Source organism: Chiloscyllium punctatum, chromosome 30 (assembly GCF_047496795.1).
Source record: "Chiloscyllium punctatum isolate Juve2018m chromosome 30, sChiPun1.3, whole genome shotgun sequence".
NCBI lineage: Eukaryota > Metazoa > Chordata > Chondrichthyes > Orectolobiformes > Hemiscylliidae > Chiloscyllium > Chiloscyllium punctatum.
This window is the reverse complement of record NC_092768.1, coordinates 1,527,923-1,553,250: the sequence shown is the minus strand read 5'-3', so window position 1 is coordinate 1,553,250 and position 25,328 is coordinate 1,527,923. Positions and strand designations below refer to the sequence as shown.

At 50.4% G+C, this 25,328-nt stretch overlaps 12 non-coding genes across 12 annotated transcripts; 3 read left to right on the top strand and 9 right to left on the bottom strand.

The window, feature by feature from the left end:
* Positions 1-1,566: 1,566 nt before the first annotated feature.
* trnad-guc (transfer RNA aspartic acid (anticodon GUC)) lies at positions 1,567-1,638 on the bottom strand. Its single transcript has one exon. It is a non-coding gene; the product is annotated as a tRNA-Asp (tRNA).
* A 1,745-nt stretch (positions 1,639-3,383) lies between these two features.
* Positions 3,384-3,455, bottom strand: trnad-guc (transfer RNA aspartic acid (anticodon GUC)). Its single transcript has one exon. It is a non-coding gene; the product is annotated as a tRNA-Asp (tRNA).
* Positions 3,456-5,202: 1,747 nt separating this feature from the next.
* trnad-guc (transfer RNA aspartic acid (anticodon GUC)) lies at positions 5,203-5,274 on the bottom strand. Its single transcript has one exon. It is a non-coding gene; the product is annotated as a tRNA-Asp (tRNA).
* A 1,745-nt stretch (positions 5,275-7,019) lies between these two features.
* On the bottom strand, positions 7,020-7,091 carry trnad-guc (transfer RNA aspartic acid (anticodon GUC)). The gene has a single exon. It is a non-coding gene; the product is annotated as a tRNA-Asp (tRNA).
* Positions 7,092-8,836: 1,745 nt separating this feature from the next.
* On the bottom strand, positions 8,837-8,908 carry trnad-guc (transfer RNA aspartic acid (anticodon GUC)). Its single transcript has one exon. It is a non-coding gene; the product is annotated as a tRNA-Asp (tRNA).
* Positions 8,909-10,653: 1,745 nt separating this feature from the next.
* Positions 10,654-10,725, bottom strand: trnad-guc (transfer RNA aspartic acid (anticodon GUC)). Its single transcript has one exon. It is a non-coding gene; the product is annotated as a tRNA-Asp (tRNA).
* Positions 10,726-12,470: 1,745 nt separating this feature from the next.
* trnad-guc (transfer RNA aspartic acid (anticodon GUC)) lies at positions 12,471-12,542 on the bottom strand. Its single transcript has one exon. It is a non-coding gene; the product is annotated as a tRNA-Asp (tRNA).
* A 1,739-nt stretch (positions 12,543-14,281) lies between these two features.
* trnad-guc (transfer RNA aspartic acid (anticodon GUC)) lies at positions 14,282-14,353 on the bottom strand. The gene has a single exon. It is a non-coding gene; the product is annotated as a tRNA-Asp (tRNA).
* Positions 14,354-17,905: 3,552 nt separating this feature from the next.
* On the bottom strand, positions 17,906-17,977 carry trnad-guc (transfer RNA aspartic acid (anticodon GUC)). The gene has a single exon. It is a non-coding gene; the product is annotated as a tRNA-Asp (tRNA).
* Positions 17,978-20,456: 2,479 nt separating this feature from the next.
* Positions 20,457-20,528, top strand: trnad-guc (transfer RNA aspartic acid (anticodon GUC)). Its single transcript has one exon. It is a non-coding gene; the product is annotated as a tRNA-Asp (tRNA).
* A 1,732-nt stretch (positions 20,529-22,260) lies between these two features.
* trnad-guc (transfer RNA aspartic acid (anticodon GUC)) lies at positions 22,261-22,332 on the top strand. Its single transcript has one exon. It is a non-coding gene; the product is annotated as a tRNA-Asp (tRNA).
* A 1,713-nt stretch (positions 22,333-24,045) lies between these two features.
* trnad-guc (transfer RNA aspartic acid (anticodon GUC)) lies at positions 24,046-24,117 on the top strand. The gene has a single exon. It is a non-coding gene; the product is annotated as a tRNA-Asp (tRNA).
* Positions 24,118-25,328: the final 1,211 nt, after the last annotated feature.

The following is a 25,328-nucleotide window of genomic DNA, read 5'->3' as shown; positions in this document are numbered from 1 at the left end:
CCGCCGCTGCTGCTGCTGCTGCTGTAAAACAGCCTTTTCGTTGTGCCCTACCGTCTGCGTTAAACTTCGTCTGCTGCTGATCCACGCGCGCTCTCCCATTACCTGCTTCTAACAAACTGATTTGTGTACGACAGCACAAATCCAACAGCCTGGCTTCAATTCCCACTGCCAAATGGACTCAGCACGAAAGCTTCCCTTTTTCAAGCTCGTCCCCTCAGGTTCTACTACCACCCATCAATCGCTTCCTCATCAGAGAGCAGTGCTCCTGGAGGACGGTGGGGTGACTTTACTGTACGCTGCATCAGATCTCTCAGCCATGCATTTAACATCGAAACGTAGAAATTAAGTGCAGGAGTAGGCCATTCAGCCCTTCAAGTCAGGCAGAATCCGAGGAGCAGGAAAATCAGGATGCTGCCTGACTTGCTTTGCGTTTCCAGCGCCACTCTGATCGAGACTCGGATTTCCAGCAACTGCAGTCCTCACTTGTTCCATTCAGCCCTTCAAGACACCGCCACCGTTCAATGTGATCATGATTGAACATGTAATTTCAGTAAGCACTCCAGCTTCCTCTCCGTGCCCCTGGATCCCTTTAGCTGCAAGGTCTACGTCCGGCTCCCTCTTGGAGTGTATCTCACAAACCGGCATAGCCGCATCTTCCTGTGGGAGACAAGTCCACAGGTTCACCACTCTCTGAGAGAAAAAATCTTCCTGGATCGCTTGCCCTTCGTTCGGAGACTGTGAGCCCTGGTTCTGGACGTCCCCAACATTGGGAACCGGTGAACTTTTGCTGGGATCCCTCAGTACCAAGCATGGATCTGCACGGGTTTCTCTTCAGAAGGGTCAGTGTGAATGGCCTGCTTCCACACTGTGGTGCTCCTATGATGCCAACAGTGTCGGTTGAGTACCTGCACGTGCTTTCTCAAGCTTGCCTCTGTGTTGACCTTCATGTTAACCCAGGCACTGGGCTTTGTCCTTCTATCGAGAAGAGCAGACGATGCCACTCAGATGACTTTGACTTTCCACTGTGGGTGTAGTACAGTCTGCCAGCAGCAGGGGATGGTGTTGCATTACCTTGATGGCAGGATCGGGTCCAAACTCTGAGGGGTCTGACCCCTTTTTGATTGGAGCGAGGGAGAGGGGGAAAGCTCACATTCATTTGTCGCTACCGGTTGCTTAAAGGTTTTAATTTGCACCCCGTTTGCGTGGGAGTTATATGCCCACTGACGGGACGAAGTGACAACAAAATCAGAGTGGGAAACAGAAATTGCTGGAGCAAGTCAGCATCTGGAGTGGGGGTGGGGGAAGGGGAAGAAAGCAGACAAGGTTTCTGGTCCGGTGAGCCTTCTTGAGGACGGCAGTTTTCATTTGTCGCCGAAAAAGGAGGAAGTCTCAAATGATCATCTCCTTGGAAGATGAAAGGACAAGTTGGCCTGGGAGAGCAGAATTGAGAGTATCGTAGGTTTTGTTTGTTGACAAGAGCAGACCGCTCGGCCCTGGGAACGCATGGGACTTGAAATCGGCACTCCTGCATTGAGATATGGAGCTGGCCTCTCAAAATGCCGCAGACTCCCCGGCGGGGAATTGAACCCCGGTCTCCCGCGTGACAGGCGGGGATACTAACCACTATACTACCGAGGATTGGGCGACAGCGCGCTCTGTCGCATCCGTATTAGGTAGAATGTTCTTATGTGAAATTTGGATTTTGTTGTCAATTTGAGTTCTCCTTTAGATCATCTTCTACCTCTGTGGAGATGATTAAGAGAATAGTTATTGTTGTTTTCATGTTTTATTATTCGACTATCTATCTTTCAAGTAATCCGCCGCTGCTGCTGCTGCTGCTGTAAAACAGCCTTTTCGTTGTGCCCTACCGTCTGCGTTAAACTTCGTCTGCTGCTGATCCACGCGCGCTCTCCCATTACCTGCTTCTAACAAACTGATTTGTGTACGACAGCACAAATCCAACAGCCTGGCTTCAGTTCCCACTGCCAAATGGACTCAGCACGAAAGCTTCCCTTTTTCAAGCTCGTCCCCTCAGGTTCTACTACCACCCATCAATCGCTTCCTCATCAGAGAGCAGTGCTCCTGGAGGACGGTGGGGTGACTTTACTGTACGCTGCATCAGATCTCTCAGCCATGCATTTAACATCGAAACGTAGAAATTAAGTGCAGGAGTAGGCCATTCAGCCCTTCAAGTCAGGCAGAATCCGAGGAGCAGGAAAATCAGGATGCTGCCTGACTTGCTTTGCGTTTCCAGCGCCACTCTGATCGAGACTCTGATTTCCAGCAACTGCAGTCCTCACTTGTTCCATTCAGCCCTTCAAGACACCGCCACCGTTCAATGTGATCATGATTGAACATGTAATTTCAGTAAGCACTCCAGCTTCCTCTCCGTACCCCTGGATCCCTTTAGCTGCAAGGTCTACGTCCGGCTCCCTCTTGGAGTGTATCTCACAAACCGGCATAGCCGCATCTTCCTGTGGGAGACAAGTCCACAGGTTCACCACTCTCGGAGAGAAAAAATCTTCCTGGATCGCTTGCCCTTCGTTCGGAGACTGTGAGCCCTGGTTCTGGACGTCCCCAACATTGGGAACCGGTGAACTTTTGCTGGGATCCCTCAGTACCAAGCATGGATCTGCACGGGTTTCTCTTCAGAAGGGTCGGTGTGAATGGCCTGCTTCCACACTGTGGTGCTCCTATGATGCCAACAGTGTCGGTTGAGTACCTGCACGTGCTTTCTCAAGCTTGCCTCTGTGTTGACCTTCATGTTAACCCAGGCACTGGGCTTTGTCCTTCTATCGAGAAGAGCAGACGATGCCACTCAGATGACTTTGACTTTCCACTGTGGGTGTAGTACAGTCTGCCAGCAGCAGGGGATGGTGTTGCATCACCTTGATGGCAGGATCGGGTCCAAACTCTGAGGGGTCTGACCCCTTTTTGATTGGAGCGAGGGAGAGGGGGAAAGCTCACATTCATTTGTCGCTACCGGTTGCTTAAAGGTTTTAATTTGCACCCCGTTTGCGTGGGAGTTATATGCCCACTGACGGGACGAAGTGACAACAAAATCAGAGTGGGAAACAGAAATTGCTGGAGCAAGTCAGCATCTGGAGTGGGGGTGGGGGAAGGGGAAGAAAGCAGACAAGGTTTCTGGTCCGGTGAGCCTTCTTGAGGACGGCAGTTTTCATTTGTCGCCGAAAAAGGAGGAAGTCTCAAATGATCATCTCCTTGGTAGATGAAAGGACAAGTTGGCCTGGGAGAGCAGAATTGAGAGTATCGTAGGTTTTGTTTGTTGACAAGAGCAGACCGCTCGGCCCTGGGAACGCATGGGACTTGAAATCGGCACTCCTGCATTGAGATATGGAGCTGGCCTCTCAAAATGCCGCAGACTCCCCGGCGGGGAATTGAACCCCGGTCTCCCGCGTGACAGGCGGGGATACTAACCACTATACGACCGAGGATTGGGCGACAGCGCACTCTGTCGCATGCGTATTAGGTAGAATGTTCTTATGTGAAATTTGGATTTTGTTGTCAATTTGAGTTCTCCTTTAGATCATCTTCTACCTCTGTGGAGATGATTAAGAGAATAGTTATTGTTGTTTTCATGTTTTATTATTCGACTATCTATCTTTGAAGTAATCCGCCGCCGCTGCTGCTGCTGCTGCTGTAAAACAGCCTTTTCGTTGTGCCCTACCGTCTGCGTTAAACTTCGTCTGCTGCTGATCCACGCGCGCTCTCCCATTACCTGCTTCTAACAAACTGATTTGTGTACGACAGCACAAATCCAACAGCCTGGCTTCAATTCCCACTGCCAAATGGACTCAGCACGAAAGCTTCCCTTTTTCAAGCTCGTCCCCTCAGGTTCTACTACCACCCATCAATCGCTTCCTCATCAGAGAGCAGTGCTCCTGGAGGACGGTGGGGTGACTTTACTGTACGCTGCATCAGATCTCTCAGCCATGCATTTAACATCGAAACGTAGAAATTAAGTGCAGGAGTAGGCCATTCAGCCCTTCAAGTCAGGCAGAATCCGAGGAGCAGGAAAATCAGGATGCTGCCTGACTTGCTTTGCGTTTCCAGCGCCACTCTGATCGAGACTCTGATTTCCAGCAACTGCAGTCCTCACTTGTTCCATTCAGCCCTTCAAGACACCGCCACCGTTCAATGTGATCATGATTGAACATGTAATTTCAGTAAGCACTCCAGCTTCCTCTCCGTACCCCTGGATCCCTTTAGCTGCAAGGTCTACGTCCGGCTCCCTCTTGGAGTGTATCTCACAAACCGGCATAGCCGCATCTTCCTGTGGGAGACAAGTCCACAGGTTCACCACTCTCGGAGAGAAAAAATCTTCCTGGATCGCTTGCCCTTCGTTCGGAGACTGTGAGCCTGGTTCTGGACGTCCCCAACATTGGGAACCGGTGAACTTTTGCTGGGATCCCTCAGTACCAAGCATGGATCTGCACGGGTTTCTCTTCAGAAGGGTCAGTGTGAATGGCCTGCTTCCACACTGTGGTGCTCCTATGATGCCAACAGTGTCGGTTGAGTACCTGCACGTGCTTTCTCAAGCTTGCCTCTGTGTTGACCTTCATGTTAACCCAGCCACTGGGCTTTGTCCTTCTATCGAGAAGAGCAGACGATGCCACTCAGATGACTTTGACTTTCCACTGTGGGTGTAGTACAGTCTGCCAGCAGCAGGGGATGGTGTTGCATCACCTTGATGGCAGGATCGGGTCCAAACTCTGAGGGGTCTGACCCCTTTTTGATTGGAGCGAGGGAGAGGGGGAAAGCTCACATTCATTTGTCGCTACCGGTTGCTTAAAGGTTTTAATTTGCACCCCGTTTGCGTGGGAGTTATATGCCCACTGACGGGACGAAGTGACAACAAAATCAGAGTGGGAAACAGAAATTGCTGGAGCAAGTCAGCATCTGGAGTGGGGGTGGGGGAAGGGGAAGAAAGCAGACAAGGTTTCTGGTCCGGTGAGCCTTCTTGAGGACGGCAGTTTTCATTTGTCGCCGAAAAAGGAGGAAGTCTCAAATGATCATCTCCTTGGAAGATGAAAGGACAAGTTGGCCTGGGAGAGCAGAATTGAGAGTATCGTAGGTTTTGTTTGTTGACAAGAGCAGACCGCTCGGCCCTGGGAACGCATGGGACTTGAAATCGGCACTCCTGCATTGAGATATGGAGCTGGCCTCTCAAAATGCCGCAGACTCCCCGGCGGGGAATTGAACCCCGGTCTCCCGCGTGACAGGCGGGGATACTAACCACTATACTACCGAGGATTGGGCGACAGCGCGCTCTGTCGCATCCGTATTAGGTAGAATGTTCTTATGTGAAATTTGGATTTTGTTGTCAATTTGAGTTCTCCTTTAGATCATCTTCTACCTCTGTGGAGATGATTAAGAGAATAGTTATTGTTGTTTTCATGTTTTATTATTCGACTATCTATCTTTCAAGTAATCCGCCGCCGCTGCTGCTGCTGCTGTAAAACAGCCTTTTCGTTGTGCCCTACCGTCTGCGTTAAACTTCGTCTGCTGCTGATCCACGCGCGCTCTCCCATTACCTGCTTCTAACAAACTGATTTGTGTACGACAGCACAAATCCAACAGCCTGGCTTCAATTCCCACTGCCAAATGGACTCAGCACGAAAGCTTCCCTTTTTCAAGCTCGTCCCCTCAGGTTCTACTACCACCCATCAATCGCTTCCTCATCAGAGAGCAGTGCTCCTGGAGGACGGTGGGGTGACTTTACTGTACGCTGCATCAGATCTCTCAGCCATGCATTTAACATCGAAACGTAGAAATTAAGTGCAGGAGTAGGCCATTCAGCCCTTCAAGTCAGGCAGAATCCGAGGAGCAGGAAAATCAGGATGCTGCCTGACTTGCTTTGCGTTTCCAGCGCCACTCTGATCGAGACTCTGATTTCCAGCAACTGCAGTCCTCACTTGTTCCATTCAGCCCTTCAAGACACCGCCACCGTTCAATGTGATCATGATTGAACATGTAATTTCAGTAAGCACTCCAGCTTCCTCTCCGTACCCCTGGATCCCTTTAGCTGCAAGGTCTACGTCCGGCTCCCTCTTGGAGTGTATCTCACAAACCGGCATAGCCGCATCTTCCTGTGGGAGACAAGTCCACAGGTTCACCACTCTCGGAGAGAAAAAATCTTCCTGGATCGCTTGCCCTTCGTTCGGAGACTGTGAGCCCTGGTTCTGGACGTCCCCAACATTGGGAACCGGTGAACTTTTGCTGGGATCCCTCAGTACCAAGCATGGATCTGCACGGGTTTCTCTTCAGAAGGGTCAGTGTGAATGGCCTGCTTCCACACTGTGGTGCTCCTATGATGCCAACAGTGTCGGTTGAGTACCTGCACGTGCTTTCTCAAGCTTGCCTCTGTGTTGACCTTCATGTTAACCCAGGCACTGGGCTTTGTCCTTCTATCGAGAAGAGCAGACGATGCCACTCAGATGACTTTGACTTTCCACTGTGGGTGTAGTACAGTCTGCCAGCAGCAGGGGATGGTGTTGCATCACCTTGATGGCAGGATCGGGTCCAAACTCTGAGGGGTCTGACCCCTTTTTGATTGGAGCGAGGGAGAGGGGGAAAGCTCACATTCATTTGTCGCTACCGGTTGCTTAAAGGTTTTAATTTGCACCCCGTTTGCGTGGGAGTTATATGCCCACTGACGGGACGAAGTGACAACAAAATCAGAGTGGGAAACAGAAATTGCTGGAGCAAGTCAGCATCTGGAGTGGGGGTGGGGGAAGGGGAAGAAAGCAGACAAGGTTTCTGGTCCGGTGAGCCTTCTTGAGGACGGCAGTTTTCATTTGTCGCCGAAAAAGGAGGAAGTCTCAAATGATCATCTCCTTGGAAGATGAAAGGACAAGTTGGCCTGGGAGAGCAGAATTGAGAGTATCGTGGGTTTTGTTTGTTGACAAGAGCAGACCGCTCGGCCCTGGGAACGCATGGGACTTGAAATCGGCACTCCTGCATTGAGATATGGAGCTGGCCTCTCAAAATGCCGCAGACTCCCCGGCGGGGAATTGAACCCCGGTCTCCCGCGTGACAGGCGGGGATACTAACCACTATACTACCGAGGATTGGGCGACAGCGCACTCTGTCGCATCCGTATTAGGTAGAATGTTCTTATGTGAAATTTGGATTTTGTTGTCAATTTGAGTTCTCCTTTAGATCATCTTCTACCTCTGTGGAGATGATTAAGAGAATAGTTATTGTTGTTTTCATGTTTTATTATTCGACTATCTATCTTTCAAGTAATCCGCCGCTGCTGCTGCTGCTGCTGTAAAACAGCCTTTTCGTTGTGCCCTACCGTCTGCGTTAAACTTCGTCTGCTGCTGATCCACGCGCGCTCTCCCATTACCTGCTTCTAACAAACTGATTTGTGTACGACAGCACAAATCCAACAGCCTGGCTTCAATTCCCACTGCCAAATGGACTCAGCACGAAAGCTTCCCTTTTTCAAGCTCGTCCCCTCAGGTTCTACTACCACCCATCAATCGCTTCCTCATCAGAGAGCAGTGCTCCTGGAGGACGGTGGGGTGACTTTACTGTACGCTGCATCAGATCTCTCAGGCATGCATTTAACATCGAAACATAGAAATTAAGTGCAGGAGTAGGCCATTCAGCCCTTCAAGTCAGGCAGAATCCGAGGAGCAGGAAAATCAGGATGCTGCCTGACTTGCTTGGCGTTTCCAGCGCCACTCTGATCGAGACTCTGATTTCCAGCAACTGCAGTCCTCACTTGTTCCATTCAGCCCTTCAAGACACCGCCACCGTTCAATGTGATCATGATTGAACATGTAATTTCAGTAAGCACTCCAGCTTCCTCTCCGTACCCCTGGATCCCTTTAGCTGCAAGGTCTACGTCCGGCTCCCTCTTGGAGTGTATCTCACAAACCGGCATAGCCGCATCTTCCTGTGGGAGACAAGTCCACAGGTTCACCACTCTCGGAGAGAAAAAATCTTCCTGGATCGCTTGCCCTTCGTTCGGAGACTGTGAGCCCTGGTTCTGGACGTCCCCAACATTGGGAACCGGTGAACTTTTGCTGGGATCCCTCAGTACCAAGCATGGATCTGCACGGGTTTCTCTTCAGAAGGGTCAGTGTGAATGGCCTGCTTCCACACTGTGGTGCTCCTATGATGCCAACAGTGTCGGTTGAGTACCTGCACGTGCTTTCTCAAGCTTGCCTCTGTGTTGACCTTCATGTTAACCCAGGCACTGGGCTTTGTCCTTCTATCGAGAAGAGCAGACGATGCCACTCAGATGACTTTGACTTTCCACTGTGGGTGTAGTACAGTCTGCCAGCAGCAGGGGATGGTGTTGCATCACCTTGATGGCAGGATCGGGTCCAAACTCTGAGGGGTCTGACCCCTTTTTGATTGGAGCGAGGGAGAGGGGGAAAGCTCACATTCATTTGTCGCTACCGGTTGCTTAAAGGTTTTAATTTGCACCCCGTTTGCGTGGGAGTTATATGCCCACTGACGGGACGAAGTGACAACAAAATCAGAGTGGGAAACAGAAATTGCTGGAGCAAGTCAGCATCTGGAGTGGGGGTGGGGGAAGGGGAAGAAAGCAGACAAGGTTTCTGGTCCGGTGAGCCTTCTTGAGGACGGCAGTTTTCATTTGTCGCCGAAAAAGGAGGAAGTCTCAAATGATCATCTCCTTGGTAGATGAAAGGACAAGTTGGCCTGGGAGAGCAGAATTGAGAGTATCGTAGGTTTTGTTTGTTGACAAGAGCAGACCGCTCGGCCCTGGGAACGCATGGGACTTGAAATCGGCACTCCTGCATTGAGATATGGAGCTGGCCTCTCAAAATGCCGCAGACTCCCCGGCGGGGAATTGAACCCCGGTCTCCCGCGTGACAGGCGGGGATACTAACCACTATACGACCGAGGATTGGGCTACAGCGCACTCTGTCGCATCCGTATTAGGTAGAATGTTCTTATGTGAAATTTGGATTTTGTTGTCAATTTGAGTTCTCCTTTAGATCATCTTCTACCTCTGTGGAGATGATTAAGAGAATAGTTATTGTTGTTTTCATGTTTTATTATTCGACTATCTATCTTTCAAGTAATCCGCCGCTGCTGCTGCTGCTGCTGTAAAACAGCCTTTTCGTTGTGCCCTACCGTCTGCGTTAAACTTCGTCTGCTGCTGATCCACGCGCGCTCTCCCATTACCTGCTTCTAACAAACTGATTTGTGTACGACAGCACAAATCCAACAGCCTGGCTTCAATTCCCACTGCCAAATGGACTCAGCACGAAAGCTTCCCTTTTTCAAGCTCGTCCCCTCAGGTTCTACTACCACCCATCAATCGCTTCCTCATCAGAGAGCAGTGCTCCTGGAGGACGGTGGGGTGACTTTACTGTACGCTGCATCAGATCTCTCAGCCATGCATTTAACATCGAAACGTAGAAATTAAGTGCAGGAGTAGGCCATTCAGCCCTTCAAGTCAGGCAGAATCCGAGGAGCAGGAAAATCAGGATGCTGCCTGACTTGCTTTGCGTTTCCAGCGCCACTCTGATCGAGACTCTGATTTCCAGCAACTGCAGTCCTCACTTGTTCCATTCAGCCCTTCAAGACACCGCCACCGTTCAATGTGATCATGATTGAACATGTAATTTCAGTAAGCACTCCAGCTTCCTCTCCGTACCCCTGGATCCCTTTAGCTGCAAGGTCTACGTCCGGCTCCCTCTTGGAGTGTATCTCACAAACCGGCATAGCCGCATCTTCCTGTGGGAGACAAGTCCACAGGTTCACCACTCTCGGAGAGAAAAAATCTTCCTGGATCGCTTGCCCTTCGTTCGGAGAATGTGAGCCCTGGTTCTGGACGTCCCCAACATTGGGAACCGGTGAACTTTTGCTGGGATCCCTCAGTACCAAGCATGGATCTGCACGGGTTTCTCTTCAGAAGGGTCAGTGTGAATGGCCTGCTTCCACACTGTGGTGCTCCTATGATGCCAACAGTGTCGGTTGAGTACCTGCACGTGCTTTCTCAAGCTTGCCTCTGTGTTGACCTTCATGTTAACCCAGGCACTGGGCTTTGTCCTTCTATCGAGAAGAGCAGACGATGCCACTCAGATGACTTTGACTTTCCACTGTGGGTGTAGTACAGTCTGCCAGCAGCAGGGGATGGTGTTGCATCACCTTGATGGCAGGATCGGGTCCAAACTCTGAGGGGTCTGACCCCTTTTTGATTGGAGCGAGGGAGAGGGGGAAAGCTCACATTCATTTGTCGCTACCGGTTGCTAAAAGGTTTTAATTTGCACCCCGTTTGCGTGGGAGTTATATGCCCACTGACGGGACGAAGTGACAACAAAATCAGAGTGGGAAACAGAAATTGCTGGAGCAAGTCAGCATCTGGAGTGGGGGTGGGGGAAGGGGAAGAAAGCAGACAAGGTTTCTGGTCCGGTGAGCCTTCTTGAGGACGGCAGTTTTCATTTGTCGCCGAAAAAGGAGGAAGTCTCAAATGATCATCTCCTTGGAAGATGAAAGGACAAGTTGGCCTGGGAGAGCAGAATTGAGAGTATCGTAGGTTTTGTTTGTTGACAAGAGCAGACCGCTCGGCCCTGGGAACGCATGGGACTTGAAATCGGCACTCCTGCATTGAGATATGGAGCTGGCCTCTCAAAATGCCGCAGACTCCCCGGCGGGGAATTGAACCCCGGTCTCCCGCGTGACAGGCGGGGATACTAACCACTATACTACCGAGGATTGGGCGACAGCGCACTCTGTCGCATCCGTATTAGGTAGAATGTTCTTATGTGAAATTTGGATTTTGTTGTCAATTTGAGTTCTCCTTTAGATCATCTTCTACCTCTGTGGAGATGATTAAGAGAATAGTTATTGTTGTTTTCATGTTTTATTATTCGACTATCTATCTTTCAAGTAATCCGCCGCTGCTGCTGCTGCTGCTGTAAAACAGCCTTTTCGTTGTGCCCTACCGTCTGCGTTAAACTTCGTCTGCTGCTGATCCACGCGCGCTCTCCCATTACCTGCTTCTAACAAACTGATTTGTGTACGACAGCACAAATCCAACAGCCTGGCTTCAATTCCCACTGCCAAATGGACTCAGCACGAAAGCTTCCCTTTTTCAAGCTCGTCCCCTCAGGTTCTACTACCACCCATCAATCGCTTCCTCATCAGAGAGCAGTGCTCCTGGAGGACGGTGGGGTGACTTTACTGTACGCTGCATCAGATCTCTCAGCCATGCATTTAACATCGAAACGTAGAAATTAAGTGCAGGAGTAGGCCATTCAGCCCTTCAAGTCAGGCAGAATCCGAGGAGCAGGAAAATCAGGATGCTGCCTGACTTGCTTTGCGTTTCCAGCGCCACTCTGATCGAGACTCTGATTTCCAGCAACTGCAGTCCTCACTTGTTCCATTCAGCCCTTCAAGACACCGCCACCGTTCAATGTGATCATGATTGAACATGTAATTTCAGTAAGCACTCCAGCTTCCTCTCCGTACCCCTGGATCCCTTTAGCTGCAAGGTCTACGTCCGGCTCCCTCTTGGAGTGTATCTCACAAACCGGCATAGCCGCATCTTCCTGTGGGAGACAAGTCCACAGGTTCACCACTCTCGGAGAGAAAAAATCTTCCTGGATCGCTTGCCCTTCGTTCGGAGACTGTGAGCCCTGGTTCTGGACGTCCCCAACATTGGGAACCGGTGAACTTTTGCTGGGATCCCTCAGTACCAAGCATGGATCTGCACGGGTTTCTCTTCAGAAGGGTCAGTGTGAATGGCCTGCTTCCACACTGTGGTGCTCCTATGATGCCAACAGTGTCGGTTGAGTACCTGCACGTGCTTTCTCAAGCTTGCCTCTGTGTTGACCTTCATGTTAACCCAGGCACTGGGCTTTGTCCTTCTATCGAGAAGAGCAGACGATGCCACTCAGATGACTTTGACTTTCCACTGTGGGTGTAGTACAGTCTGCCAGCAGCAGGGGATGGTGTTGCATCACCTTGATGGCAGGATCGGGTCCAAACTCTGAGGGGTCTGACCCCTTTTTGATTGGAGCGAGGGAGAGGGGGAAAGCTCACATTCATTTGTCGCTACCGGTTGCTTAAAGGTTTTAATTTGCACCCCGTTTGCGTGGGAGTTATATGCCCACTGACGGGACGAAGTGACAACAAAATCAGAGTGGGAAACAGAAATTGCTGGAGCAAGTCAGCATCTGGAGTGGGGGTGGGGGAAGGGGAAGAAAGCAGACAAGGTTTCTGGTCCGGTGAGCCTTCTTGAGGACGGCAGTTTTCATTTGTCGCCGAAAAAGGAGGAAGTCTCAAATGATCATCTCCTTGGAAGATGAAAGGACAAGTTGGCCTGGGAGAGCAGAATTGAGAGTATCGTAGGTTTTGTTTGTTGACAAGAGCAGACCGCTCGGCCCTGGGAACGCATGGGACTTGAAATCGGCACTCCTGCATTGAGATATGGAGCTGGCCTCTCAAAATGCCGCAGACTCCCCGGCGGGGAATTGAACCCCGGTCTCCCGCGTGACAGGCGGGGATACTAACCACTATACTACCGAGGATTGGGCGACAGCGCACTCTGTCGCATCCGTATTAGGTAGAATGTTCTTATGTGAAATTTGGATTTTGTTGTCAATTTGAGTTCTCCTTTAGATCATCTTCTACCTCTGTGGAGATGATTAAGAGAATAGTTATTGTTGTTTTCATGTTTTATTATTCGACTATCTATCTTTCAAGTAATCCGCCGCTGCTGCTGCTGTAAAACAGCCTTTTCGTTGTGCCCTACCGTCTGCGTTAAACTTCGTCTGCTGCTGATCCACGCGCGCTCTCCCATTACCTGCTTCTAACAAACTGATTTGTGTACGACAGCACAAATCCAACTGCCTGGCTTCAATTCCCACTGCCAAATGGACTCAGCACGAAAGCTTCCCTTTTTCAAGCTCGTCCCCTCAGGTTCTACTACCACCCATCAATCGCTTCCTCATCAGAGAGCAGTGCTCCTGGAGGACGGTGGGGTGACTTTACTGTACGCTGCATCAGATCTCTCAGCCATGCATTTAACATCGAAACGTAGAAATTAAGTGCAGGAGTAGGCCATTCAGCCCTTCAAGTCAGGCAGAATCCGAGGAGCAGGAAAATCAGGATGCTGCCTGACTTGCTTTGCGTTTCCAGCGCCACTCTGATCGAGACTCTGATTTCCAGCAACTGCAGTCCTCACTTGTTCCATTCAGCCCTTCAAGACACCGCCACCGTTCAATGTGATCATGATTGAACATGTAATTTCAGTAAGCACTCCAGCTTCCTCTCCGTACCCCTGGATCCCTTTAGCTGCAAGGTCTACGTCCGGCTCCCTCTTGGAGTGTATCTCACAAACCGGCATAGCCGCATCTTCCTGTGGGAGACAAGTCCACAGGTTCACCACTCTCGGAGAGAAAAAATCTTCCTGGATCGCTTGCCCTTCGTTCGGAGACTGTGAGCCCTGGTTCTGGACGTCCCCAACATTGGGAACCGGTGAACTTTTGCTGGGATCCCTCAGTACCAAGCATGGATCTGCACGGGTTTCTCTTCAGAAGGGTCAGTGTGAATGGCCTGCTTCCACACTGTGGTGCTCCTATGATGCCAACAGTGTCGGTTGAGTACCTGCACGTGCTTTCTCAAGCTTGCCTCTGTGTTGACCTTCATGTTAACCCAGCCACTGGGCTTTGTCCTTCTATCGAGAAGAGCAGACGATGCCACTCAGATGACTTTGACTTTCCACTGTGGGTGTAGTACAGTCTGCCAGCAGCAGGGGATGGTGTTGCATCACCTTGATGGCAGGATCGGGTCCAAACTCTGAGGGGTCTGACCCCTTTTTGATTGGAGCGAGGGAGAGGGGGAAAGCTCACATTCATTTGTCGCTACCGGTTGCTTAAAGGTTTTAATTTGCACCCCGTTTGCGTGGGAGTTATATGCCCACTGACGGGACGAAGTGACAACAAAATCAGAGTGGGAAACAGAAATTGCTGGAGCAAGTCAGCATCTGGAGTGGGGGTGGGGGAAGGGGAAGAAAGCAGACAAGGTTTCTGGTCCGGTGAGCCTTCTTGAGGACGGCAGTTTTCATTTGTCGCCGAAAAAGGAGGAAGTCTCAAATGATCATCTCCTTGGAAGATGAAAGGACAAGTTGGCCTGGGAGAGCAGAATTGAGAGTATCGTAGGTTTTGTTTGTTGACAAGAGCAGACCGCTCGGCCCTGGGAACGCATGGGACTTGAAATCGGCACTCCTGCATTGAGATATGGAGCTGGCCTCTCAAAATGCCGCAGACTCCCCGGCGGGGAATTGAACCCCGGTCTCCCGCGTGACAGGCGGGGATACTAACCACTATACTACCGAGGATTGGGCGACAGCGCTCTCTGTCGCATCCGTATTAGGTAGAATGTTCTTATGTGGAATTTGGATTTTGTTGTCAATTTGAGTTCTCCTTTAGATCATCTTCTACCTCTGTGGAGATGATTAAGAGAATAGTTATTGTTGTTTTCATGTTTTATTATTCGACTATCTATCTTTCAAGTAATCCGCCGCTGCTGCTGCTGCTGCTGTAAAACAGCCTTTTCGTTGTGCCCTACCGTCTGCGTTAAACTTCGTCTGCTGCTGATCCACGCGCGCTCTCCCATTACCTGCTTCTAACAAACTGATTTGTGTACGACAGCACAAATCCAACAGCCTGGCTTCAATTCCCACTGCCAAATGGACTCAGCACGAAAGCTTCCCTTTTTCAAGCTCGTCCCCTCAGGTTCTACTACCACCCATCAATCGCTTCCTCATCAGAGAGCAGTGCTCCTGGAGGACGGTGGGGTGACTTTACTGTACGCTGCATCAGATCTCTCAGCCATGCATTTAACATCGAAACGTAGAAATTAAGTGCAGGAGTAGGCCATTCAGCCCTTCAAGTCAGGCAGAATCCGAGGAGCAGGAAAATCAGGATGCTGCCTGACTTGCTTTGCGTTTCCAGCGCCACTCTGATCGAGACTCTGATTTCCAGCAACTGCAGTCCTCACTTGTTCCATTCAGCCCTTCAAGACACCGCCACCGTTCAATGTGATCATGATTGAACATGTAATTTCAGTAAGCACTCCAGCTTCCTCTCCGTACCCCTGGATCCCTTTAGCTGCAAGGTCTACGTCCGGCTCCCTCTTGGAGTGTATCTCACAAACCGGCATAGCCGCATCTTCCTGTGGGAGACAAGTCCACAGGTTCACCACTCTCGGAGAGAAAAAATCTTCCTGGATCGCTTGCCCTTCGTTCGGAGACTGTGAGCCCTGGTTCTGGACGTCCCCAACATTGGGAACCGGTGAACTTTTGCTGGGATCCCTCAGTACCAAGCATGGATCTGCACGGGTTTCTCTTCAGAAGGGTCAGTGTGAATGGCCTGCTTCCACACTGTGGTGCTCCTATGATGCCAACAGTGTCGGTTGAGTACCTGCACGTGCTTTCTCAAGCTTGCCTCTGTGTTGACCTTCATGTTAACCCAGGCACTGGGCTTTGTCCTTCTATCGAGAAGAGCAGACGATGCCACTCAGATGACTTTGACTTTCCACTGTGGGTGTAGTACAGTCTGCCAGCAGCAGGGGATGGTGTTGCATCACCTTGATGGCAGGATCGGGTCCAAACTCTGAGGGGTCTGACCCCTTTTTGATTGGAGCGAGGGAGAGGGGGAAAGCTCACATTCATTTGTCGCTACCGGTTGCTTAAAGGTTTTAATTTGCACCCCGTTTGCGTGGGAGTTATATGCCCACTGACGGGACGAAGTGACAACAAAATCAGAGTGGGAAACAGAAATTGCTGGAGCAAGTCAGCATCTGGAGTGGGGGTGGGGGAAGGGGAAGAAAGCAGACAAGGTTTCTGGTCCGGTGAGCCTTCTTGAGGACGGCAGTTTTCATTTGTCGCCGAAAAAGGAGGAAGTCTCAAATGATCATCTCCTTGGAAGATGAAAGGACAAGTTGGCCTGGGAGAGCAGAATTGAGAGTATCGTAGGTTTTGTTTGTTGACAAGAGCAGACCGCTCGGCCCTGGGAACGCATGGGACTTGAAATCGGCACTCCTGCATTGAGATATGGAGCTGGCCTCTCAAAATGCCGCAGACTCCCCGGCGGGGAATTGAACCCCGTGACAGGCGGGGATACTAACCACGATACTACCGAGGATTGGGCGACAGCGCACTCTTTCGCATCCGTATTAGGTAGAATGTTCTTATGTGAAATTTGGATTTTGTTGTCAATTTGAGTTCTCCTTTAGATCATCTTCTACCTCTGTGGAGATGATTAAGAGAATAGTTATTGTTGTTTTCATGTTTTATTATTCGACTATCTATCTTTCAAGTAATCCGCCGCTGCTGCTGCTGCTGCTGTAAAACAGCCTTTTCGTTGTGCCCTACCGTCTGCGTTAAACTTCGTCTGCTGCTGATCCACGCGCGCTCTCCCATTACCTGCTTCTAACAAACTGATTTGTGTACGACAGCACAAATCCAACAGCCTGGCTTCAATTCCCACTGCCAAATGGACTCAGCACGAAAGCTTCCCTTTTTCAAGCTCGTCCCCTCAGGTTCTACTACCACCCATCAATCGCTTCCTCATCAGAGAGCAGTGCTCCTGGAGGACGGTGGGGTGACTTTACTGTACGCTGCATCAGATCTCTCAGCCATGCATTTAACATCGAAACGTAGAAATTAAGTGCAGGAGTAGGCCATTCAGCCCTTCAAGTCAGGCAGAATCCGAGGAGCAGGAAAATCAGGATGCTGCCTGACTTGCTTTGCGTTTCCAGCGCCACTCTGATCGAGACTCTGATTTCCAGCAACTGCAGTCCTCACTTGTTCCATTCAGCCCTTCAAGACACCGCCACCGTTCAATGTGATCATGATTGAACATGTAATTTCAGTAAGCACTCCAGCTTCCTCTCCGTACCCCTGGATCCCTTTAGCTGCAAGGTCTACGTCCGGCTCCCTCTTGGAGTGTATCTCACAAACCGGCATAGCCGCATCTTCCTGTGGGAGACAAGTCCACAGGTTCACCACTCTCTGAGAGAAAAAATCTTCCTGGATCGCTTGCCCTTCGTTCGGAGACTGTGAGCCCTGGTTCTGGACGTCCCCAACATTGGGAACCGGTGAACTTTTGCTGGGATCCCTCAGTACCAAGCATGGATCTGCACGGGTTTCTCTTCAGAATGGTCAGTGTGAATGGCCTGCTTCCACACTGTGGTGCTCCTATGATGCCAACAGTGTCGGTTGAGTACCTGCACGTGCTTTCTCAAGCTTGCCTCTGTGTTGACCTTCATGTTAACCCAGGCACTGGGCTTTGTCCTTCTATCGAGAAGAGCAGACGATGCCACTCAGATGACTTTGACTTTCCACTGTGGGTGTAGTATAGTCTGCCAGCAGCAGGGGATGGTGTTGCATCACCTTGATGGCAGGATCGGGTCCAAACTCTGAGGGGTCTGACCCCTTTTTGATTGGAGCGAGGGAGAGGGGGAAAGCTCACATTCATTTGTCGCTACCGGTTGCTTAAAGGTTTTAATTTGCACCCCGTTTGCGTGGGAGTTATATGCCCACTGACGGGACGAAGTGACAACAAAATCAGAGTGGGAAACAGAAATTGCTGGAGCAAGTCAGCATCTGGAGTGGGGGTGGGGGAAGGGGAAGAAAGCAGACAAGGTTTCTGGTCCGGTGAGCCTTCTTGAGGACGGCAGTTTTCATTTGTCGCCGAAAAAGGAGGAAGTCTCAAATGATCATCTCCTTGGTAGATGAAAGGACAAGTTGGCCTGGGAGAGCAGAATTGAGAGTATCGTAGGTTTTGTTTGTTGACAAGAGCAGACCGCTCGGCCCTGGGAACGCATGGGACTTGAAATCGGCACTCCGGCATTGAGATATGGAGCTGGCCTCTCAAAATGCCGCAGACTCCCCGGCGGGGAATTGAACCCCGGTCTCCCGCGTGACAGGCGGGGATACTAACCACTATACTACCGAGGATTGGGCGACAGCGCACTCTGTCGCATCCGTATTAGGTAGAATGTTCTTATGTGAAATTTGGATTTTGTTGTCAATTTGAGTTCTCCTTTAGATCATCTTCTACCTCTGTGGAGATGATTAAGAGAATAGTTATTGTTGTTTTCATGTTTTATTATTCGACTATCTATCTTTCAAGTAATCCGCCGCTGCTGCTGCTGCTGCTGTAAAACAGCCTTTTCGTTGTGCCCTACCGTCTGCGTTAAACTTCGTCTGCTGCTGATCCACGCGCGCTCTCCCATTACCTGCTTCTAACAAACTGATTTGTGTACGACAGCACAAATCCAACAGCCTGGCTTCAATTCCCACTGCCAAATGGACTCAGCACGAAAGCTTCCCTTTTTCAAGCTCGTCCCCTCAGGTTCTACTACCACCCATCAATCGCTTCCTCATCAGAGAGCAGTGCTCCTGGAGGACGGTGGGGTGACTTTACTGTACGCTGCATCAGATCTCTCAGCCATGCATTTAACATCGAAACGTAGAAATTAAGTGCAGGAGTAGGCCATTCAGCCCTTCAAGTCAGGCAGAATCCGAGGAGCAGGAAAATCAGGATGCTGCCTGACTTGCTTTGCGTTTCCAGCGCCACTCTGATCGAGACTCTGATTTCCAGCAACTGCAGTCCTCACTTGTTCCATTCAGCCCTTCAAGACACCGCCACCGTTCAATGTGATCATGATTGAACATGTAATTTCAGTAAGCACTCCAGCTTCCTCTCCGTACCCCTGGATCCCTTTAGCTGCAAGGTCTACGTCCGGCTCCCTCTTGGAGTGCATCTCACAAACCGGCATAGCCGCATCTTCCTGTGGGAGACAAGTCCACAGGTTCACCACTCTCGGAGAGAAAAAATCTTCCTGGATCGCTTGCCCTTCGTTCGGAGACTGTGAGCCCTGGTTCTGGACGTCCCCAACATTGGGAACCGGTGAACTTTTGCTGGGATCCCTCAGTACCAAGCATGGATCTGCACGGGTTTCTCTTCAGAAGGGTCAGTGTGAATGGCCTGCTTCCACACTGTGGTGCTCCTATGATGCCAACAGTGTCGGTTGAGTACCTGCACGTGCTTTCTCAAGCTTGCCTCTGTGTTGACCTTCATGTTAACCCAGGCACTGGGCTTTGTCCTTCTATCGAGAAGAGCAGACGATGCCACTCAGATGACTTTGACTTTCCACTGTGGGTGTAGTACAGTCTGCCAGCAGCAGGGGATGGTGTTGCATCACCTTGATGGCAGGATCGGGTCCAAACTCTGAGGGGTCTGACCCCTTTTTGATTGGAGCGAGGGAGAGGGGGAAAGCTCACATTCATTTGTCGCTACCGGTTGCTTAAAGGTTTTAATTTGCACCCCGTTTGCGTGGGAGTTATATGCCCACTGACGGGACGAAGTGACAACAAAATCAGAGTGGGAAACAGAAATTGCTGGAGCAAGTCAGCATCTGGAGTGGGGGTGGGGGAAGGGGAAGAAAGCAGACAAGGTTTCTGGTCCGGTGAGCCTTCTTGAGGACGGCAGTTTTCATTTGTCGCCGAAAAAGGAGGAAGTCTCAAATGATCATCTCCTTGGTAGATGAAAGGACAAGTTGGCCAGGGAGAACAGAATTGAGAGTGTCGTAGGTTTTGTTTGTTGACAAGAGCAGACCGCTCGGCCTTGGGAACGCATGGGACTTGAAATCGGCACTCCTGCATTGAGATATCTTTCTTTGAAGTATTCCGCCGCCGCTGCTGCTGCTGCTGCTGTAAAACAGCCTTTTCGTTGTGCCCTACCGTCTGCGTTAAACTTCGTCTGCTGCTGATCCACGCGCGCTCTCCCATTACCTGCTACCTCCCATTACCTCCCATTACCAAACGCGAAGCAAGTCAGGCAGCATCCTGATTTTCCTGCTCCTCGGATTCTGCCTGACTTGAAGGGCTGAATGGTCTACTCCTGCACTTAATTTCTATGTTTCGATGTTAAATGCATGGCTGAGAGATCTGATGCAGCGTACAGTAAAGTCACCCCACCGTCCTCCAGGAGCACTGCTCTCTGATGAGGAAGCGATTGATGGGTGGTAGTAGAACCTGAGGGGACGAGCTTGAAAAAGGGAAGCTTTCGTGCTGAGTCCATTTGGCAGTGGGAATTGAAGCCAGGCTGTTGGATTTGTGCGGTCGTACACAAATCAGTTTGTTAGAAGCAGGTAATGGGAGAGCGCGCGTGGATCAGCAGCAGACGAAGTTTAACGCAGACGGTAGGGCACAACGAAAAGGCTGTTTTACAGCAGCAGCAGCAGCGGCGGCGGATTACTTCAAAGATAGATAGTCGAATAATAAAACATGAAAACAACAATAACTATTCTCTTAATCATCTCCACAGAGGTAGAAGATGATCTCAAGGAGAACTCAAATTGACAACAAAATCCAAATTTCACATAAGAACATTCTACCTAATACGGATGCGACAGAGCGCGCTGTCGCCCGATCCTCGGTAGTATAGTGGTTAGTATCCCCGCCTGTCACGCGGGAGACCGGGGTTCAATTCCCCGCCGGGGAGTCTGCGGCATTTTGAGAGGCCAGCTCCATATCTCAATGCAGGAGTGCCGGTTCCCATGGCCGAGCGGTCTGCTCTTGTCAACAAACAAAACCTACGATACTCTCAATTCTGTTCTCCCTGGCCAACTTGTCCTTTCATCTACCAAGGAGATGATCATTTGAGACTTCCTCCTTTTTCGGCGACAAATGAAAACTGCCGTCCTCAAGAAGGCTCACCGGACCAGAAACCTTGTCTGCTTTCTTCCCCTTCCACCACCCCCACTCCAGATGCTGACTTGCTCCAGCAATTTCTGTTTCCCACTCTGATTTTGTTGTCACTTCGTCCCGTCAGTGGGCATATAACTCCCACGCAAACGGGGTGCAAATTAAAACCTTTAAGCAACCGGTAGCGACAAATGAATGTGAGCTTTCCCCCTCTCCCTCGCTCCAATCAAAAAGGGGTCAGACCCCTCAGAGTTTGGACCCGATCCTGCCATTAAGGTGATGCAACACCATCCCCGGCTGCTGGCAGACTGTACAACACCCACAGTGGAAAGTCAAAGTCATCTGAGTGGCATCGTCTGCTCTTCTCGATAGAAGGACAAAGCCCAGTGGCTGGGTTAACATGAAGGTCAACACAGAGGCAAGCTTGAGAAAGCACGTGCAGGTACTCAACCTACACTGTTGGCATCATAGGAGCACCACAGTGTGGAAGCAGGCCATTCACACTGACCCTTCTGAAGAGAAACCCATGCAGATCCATGCTTGGTACTGAGGGATCCCAGCAAAAGTTCACCGGTTCCCAATGTTGGGGACGTCCAGAACCAGGGCTCACAGTCTCCGAACGAAGGGCAAGCGATTCAGGAAGAATTTTTCTCTCCGAGAGTGGTGAACCTGTGGACTTGTCTCCCACAGGAAGATGCGGCTATGCCGGTTTGTGAGATACACTCCAAGAGGGAGCCGGACGTAGACCTTGCAGCTAAAAGGATCCAGGGGTACGGAGAGGAAGCTGGAGTGCTTACTGAAATTACATGTTCAATCATGATCACATTGAACGGTGGTGATGTCTTGAAGGGCTGAATGGAACAAGTGAGGACTGCAGTTGCTGGAAATCAGAGTCTCGATCAGAGTGGCGCTGGAAACGCGAAGCAAGTCAGGCAGCATCCTGATTTTCCTGCTCCTCGGATTCTGCCTGACTTGAAGGGCTGAATGGCCCACTCCTGCACTTAATTTCTATGTTTCGATGTTAAATGCATGGCTGAGAGATCTGATGCAGCGTACAGTAAAGTCACCCCACCGACCTCCAGGAGCACTGCTCTCTGATGAGGAAGCGATTGATGGGTGGTAGTAGAACCTGAGGGGACGAGCTTGAAAAAGGGAAGCTTTCGTGCTGAGTCCATTTGGCAGTGGGAATTGAAGCCAGGCTGTTGGATTTGTGCTGTCGTACACAAATCAGTTTGTTAGAAGCAGGTAATGGGAGAGCGCGCGTGGATCAGCAGCAGACGAAGTTTAACGCAGACGGTAGGGCACAACGAAAAGGCTGTTTTACAGCAGCAGCAGCAGCAGCGGCGGCGGATTACTTCAAAGATAGATAGTCGAATAATAAAACATGAAAACAACAATAACTATTCTCTTAATCATCTCCACAGAGGTAGAAGATGATCTCAAGGAGAACTCAAATTGACAACAAAATCCAAATTTCACATAAGAACATTCTACCTAATACGGATGCGACAGAGTGCGCTGTCGCCCGATCCTCGGTAGTATAGTGGTTAGTATCCCCGCCTGTCACGCGGGAGACCGGGGTTCAATTCCCCGCCGGGGAGTCTGCGGCATTTTGAGAGGCCAGCTCCATATCTCAATGCAGGAGTGCCGGTTCCCATGGCCGAGCGGTCTGCTCTTGTCAACAAACAAAACCTACGATACTCTCAATTCTGTTCTCCCTGGCCAACTTGTCCTTTCATCTACCAAGGAGATGATCATTTGAGACTTCCTCCTTTTTCGGCGACAAATGAAAACTGCCGTCCTCAAGAAGGCTCACCGGACCAGAAACCTTGTCTGCTTTCTTCTCCTTCCACCACCCCCACTCCAGATGCTGACTTGCTCCAGCAATTTCTGTTTCCCACTCTGATTTTGTTGTCACTTCGTCCCGTCAGTGGGCATATAACTCCCACGCAAACGGGGTGCAAATTAAAACCTTTAAGCAACCGGTAGCGACAAATGAATGTGAGCTTTCCCCCTCTCCCTCGCTCCAATCAAAAAGGGGTCAGACCCCTCAGAGTTTGGACCCGATCCTGCCATTAAGGTGATGCAACACCATCCCCAACACCCACAGTGGAAAGTCAAAGTCATCTGAGTGGCATCGTCTGCTCTTCTCGATAGAAGGACAAAGCCCAGTGGCTGGGTTAACATGAAGGTCAACACAGAGGCAAGCTTGAGAAAGCACGTGCAGGTACTCAACCGACACTGTTGGCATCATAGGAGCACCACAGTGTGGAAGCAGGCCATTCACACTGACCCTTCTGAAGAGAAACCCATGCAGATCCATGCTTGGTACTGAGGGATCCCAGCAAAAGTTCACCGGTTCCCAATGTTGGGGACGTCCAGAACCAGGGCTCACAGTCTCCGAACGAAGGGCAAGCGATTCAGGAAGAATTTTTCTCTCCGAGAGTGGTGAACCTGTGGACTTGTCTCCCACAGGAAGATGCGGCTATGCCGGTTTGTGAGATACACTCCAAGAGGGAGCCGGACGTAGACCTTGCAGCTAAAAGGATCCAGGGGTACGGAGAGGAAGCTGGAGTGCTTACTGAAATTACATGTTCAATCATGATCACATTGAACGGTGGTGATGTCTTGAAGGGCTGAATGGAACAAGTGAGGACTGCAGTTGCTGGAAATCAGAGTCTCGATCAGAGTGGCGCTGGAAACGCGAAGCAAGTCAGGCAGCATCCTGATTTTCCTGCTCCTCGGATTCTGCCTGACTTGAAGGGCTGAATGGCCTACTCCTGCACTTAATTTCTATGTTTCGATGTTAAATGCATGGCTGAGAGATCTGATGCAGCGTACAGTAAAGTCACCCCACCGTCCTCCAGGAGCACTGCTCTCTGATGAGGAAGCGATTGATGGGTGGTAGTAGAACCTGAGGGGACGAGCTTGAAAAAGGGAAGCTTTCGTGCTGAGTCCATTTGGCAGTGGGAATTGAAGCCAGGCTGTTGGATTTGTGCTGTCGTACACAAATCAGTTTGTTAGAAGCAGGTAATGGGAGAGCGCGCGTGGATCAGCAGCAGACGAAGTTTAACGCAGACGGTAGGGCACAACGAAAAGGCTGTTTTACAGCAGCAGCAGCAGCAGCGGCGGCGGATTACTTCAAAGATAGATAGTCGAATAATAAAACATGAAAACAACAATAACTATTCTCTTAATCATCTCCACAGAGGTAGAAGATGATCTCAAGGAGAACTCAAATTGACAACAAAATCCAAATTTCACATAAGAACATTCTACCTAATACGGATGCGACAGAGTGCGCTGTCGCCCGATCCTCGGTAGTATAGTGGTTAGTATCCCCGCCTGTCACGCGGGCGACCGGGGTTCAATTCCCCGCCGGGGAGTCTGCGGCATTTTGAGAGGCCAGCTCCATATCTCAATGCAGGAGTGCCGGTTCCCATGGCCGAGCGGTCTGCTCTTGTCAACAAACAAAACCTACGATACTCTCAATTCTGTTCTCCCTGGCCAACTTGTCCTTTCATCTACCAAGGAGATGATCATTTGAGACTTCCTCCTTTTTCGGCGACAAATGAAAACTGCCGTCCTCAAGAAGGCTCACCGGACCAGAAACCTTGTCTGCTTTCTTCTCCTTCCACCACCCCCACTCCAGATGCTGACTTGCTCCAGCAATTTCTGTTTCCCACTCTGATTTTGTTGTCACTTCGTCCCGTCAGTGGGCATATAACTCCCACGCAAACGGGGTGCAAATTAAAACCTTTAAGCAACCGGTAGCGACAAATGAATGTGAGCTTTCCCCCTCTCCCTCAGTCCAATCAAAAAGGGGTCAGACCCCTCAGAGTTTGGACCCGATCCTGCCATTAAGGTGATGCAACACCATCCCCAACACCCACAGTGGAAAGTCAAAGTCATCTGAGTGGCATCGTCTGCTCTTCTCGATAGAAGGACAAAGCCCAGTGGCTGGGTTAACATGAAGGTCAACACAGAGGCAAGCTTGAGAAAGCACGTGCAGGTACTCAACCGACACTGTTGGCATCATAGGAGCACCACAGTGTGGAAGCAAATCATTCACACTGACCCTTCTGAAGAGAAACCCATGCAGATCCATGCTTGGTACTGAGGGATCCCAGCAAAAGTTCACCGGTTCCCAATGTTGGGGACGTCCAGAACCAGGGCTCACAGTCTCCGAACGAAGGGCAAGCGATTCAGGAAGAATTTTTCTCTCCGAGAGTGGTGAACCTGTGGACTTGTCTCCCACAGGAAGATGCGGCTATGCCGGTTTGTGAGATACACTCCAAGAGGGAGCCGGACGTAGACCTTGCAGCTAAAAGGATCCAGGGGTACGGAGAGGAAGCTGGAGTGCTTACTGAAATTACATGTTCAATCATGATCACATTGAACGGTGGTGATGTCTTGAAGGGCTGAATGGAACAAGTGAGGACTGCAGTTGCTGGAAATCAGAGTCTCGATCAGAGTGGCGCTGGAAACGCGAAGCAAGTCAGGCAGCATCCTGATTTTCCTGCTCCTCGGATTCTGCCTGACTTGAAGGGCTGAATGGCCTACTCCTGCACTTAATTTCTACGTTTCGATGTTAAAT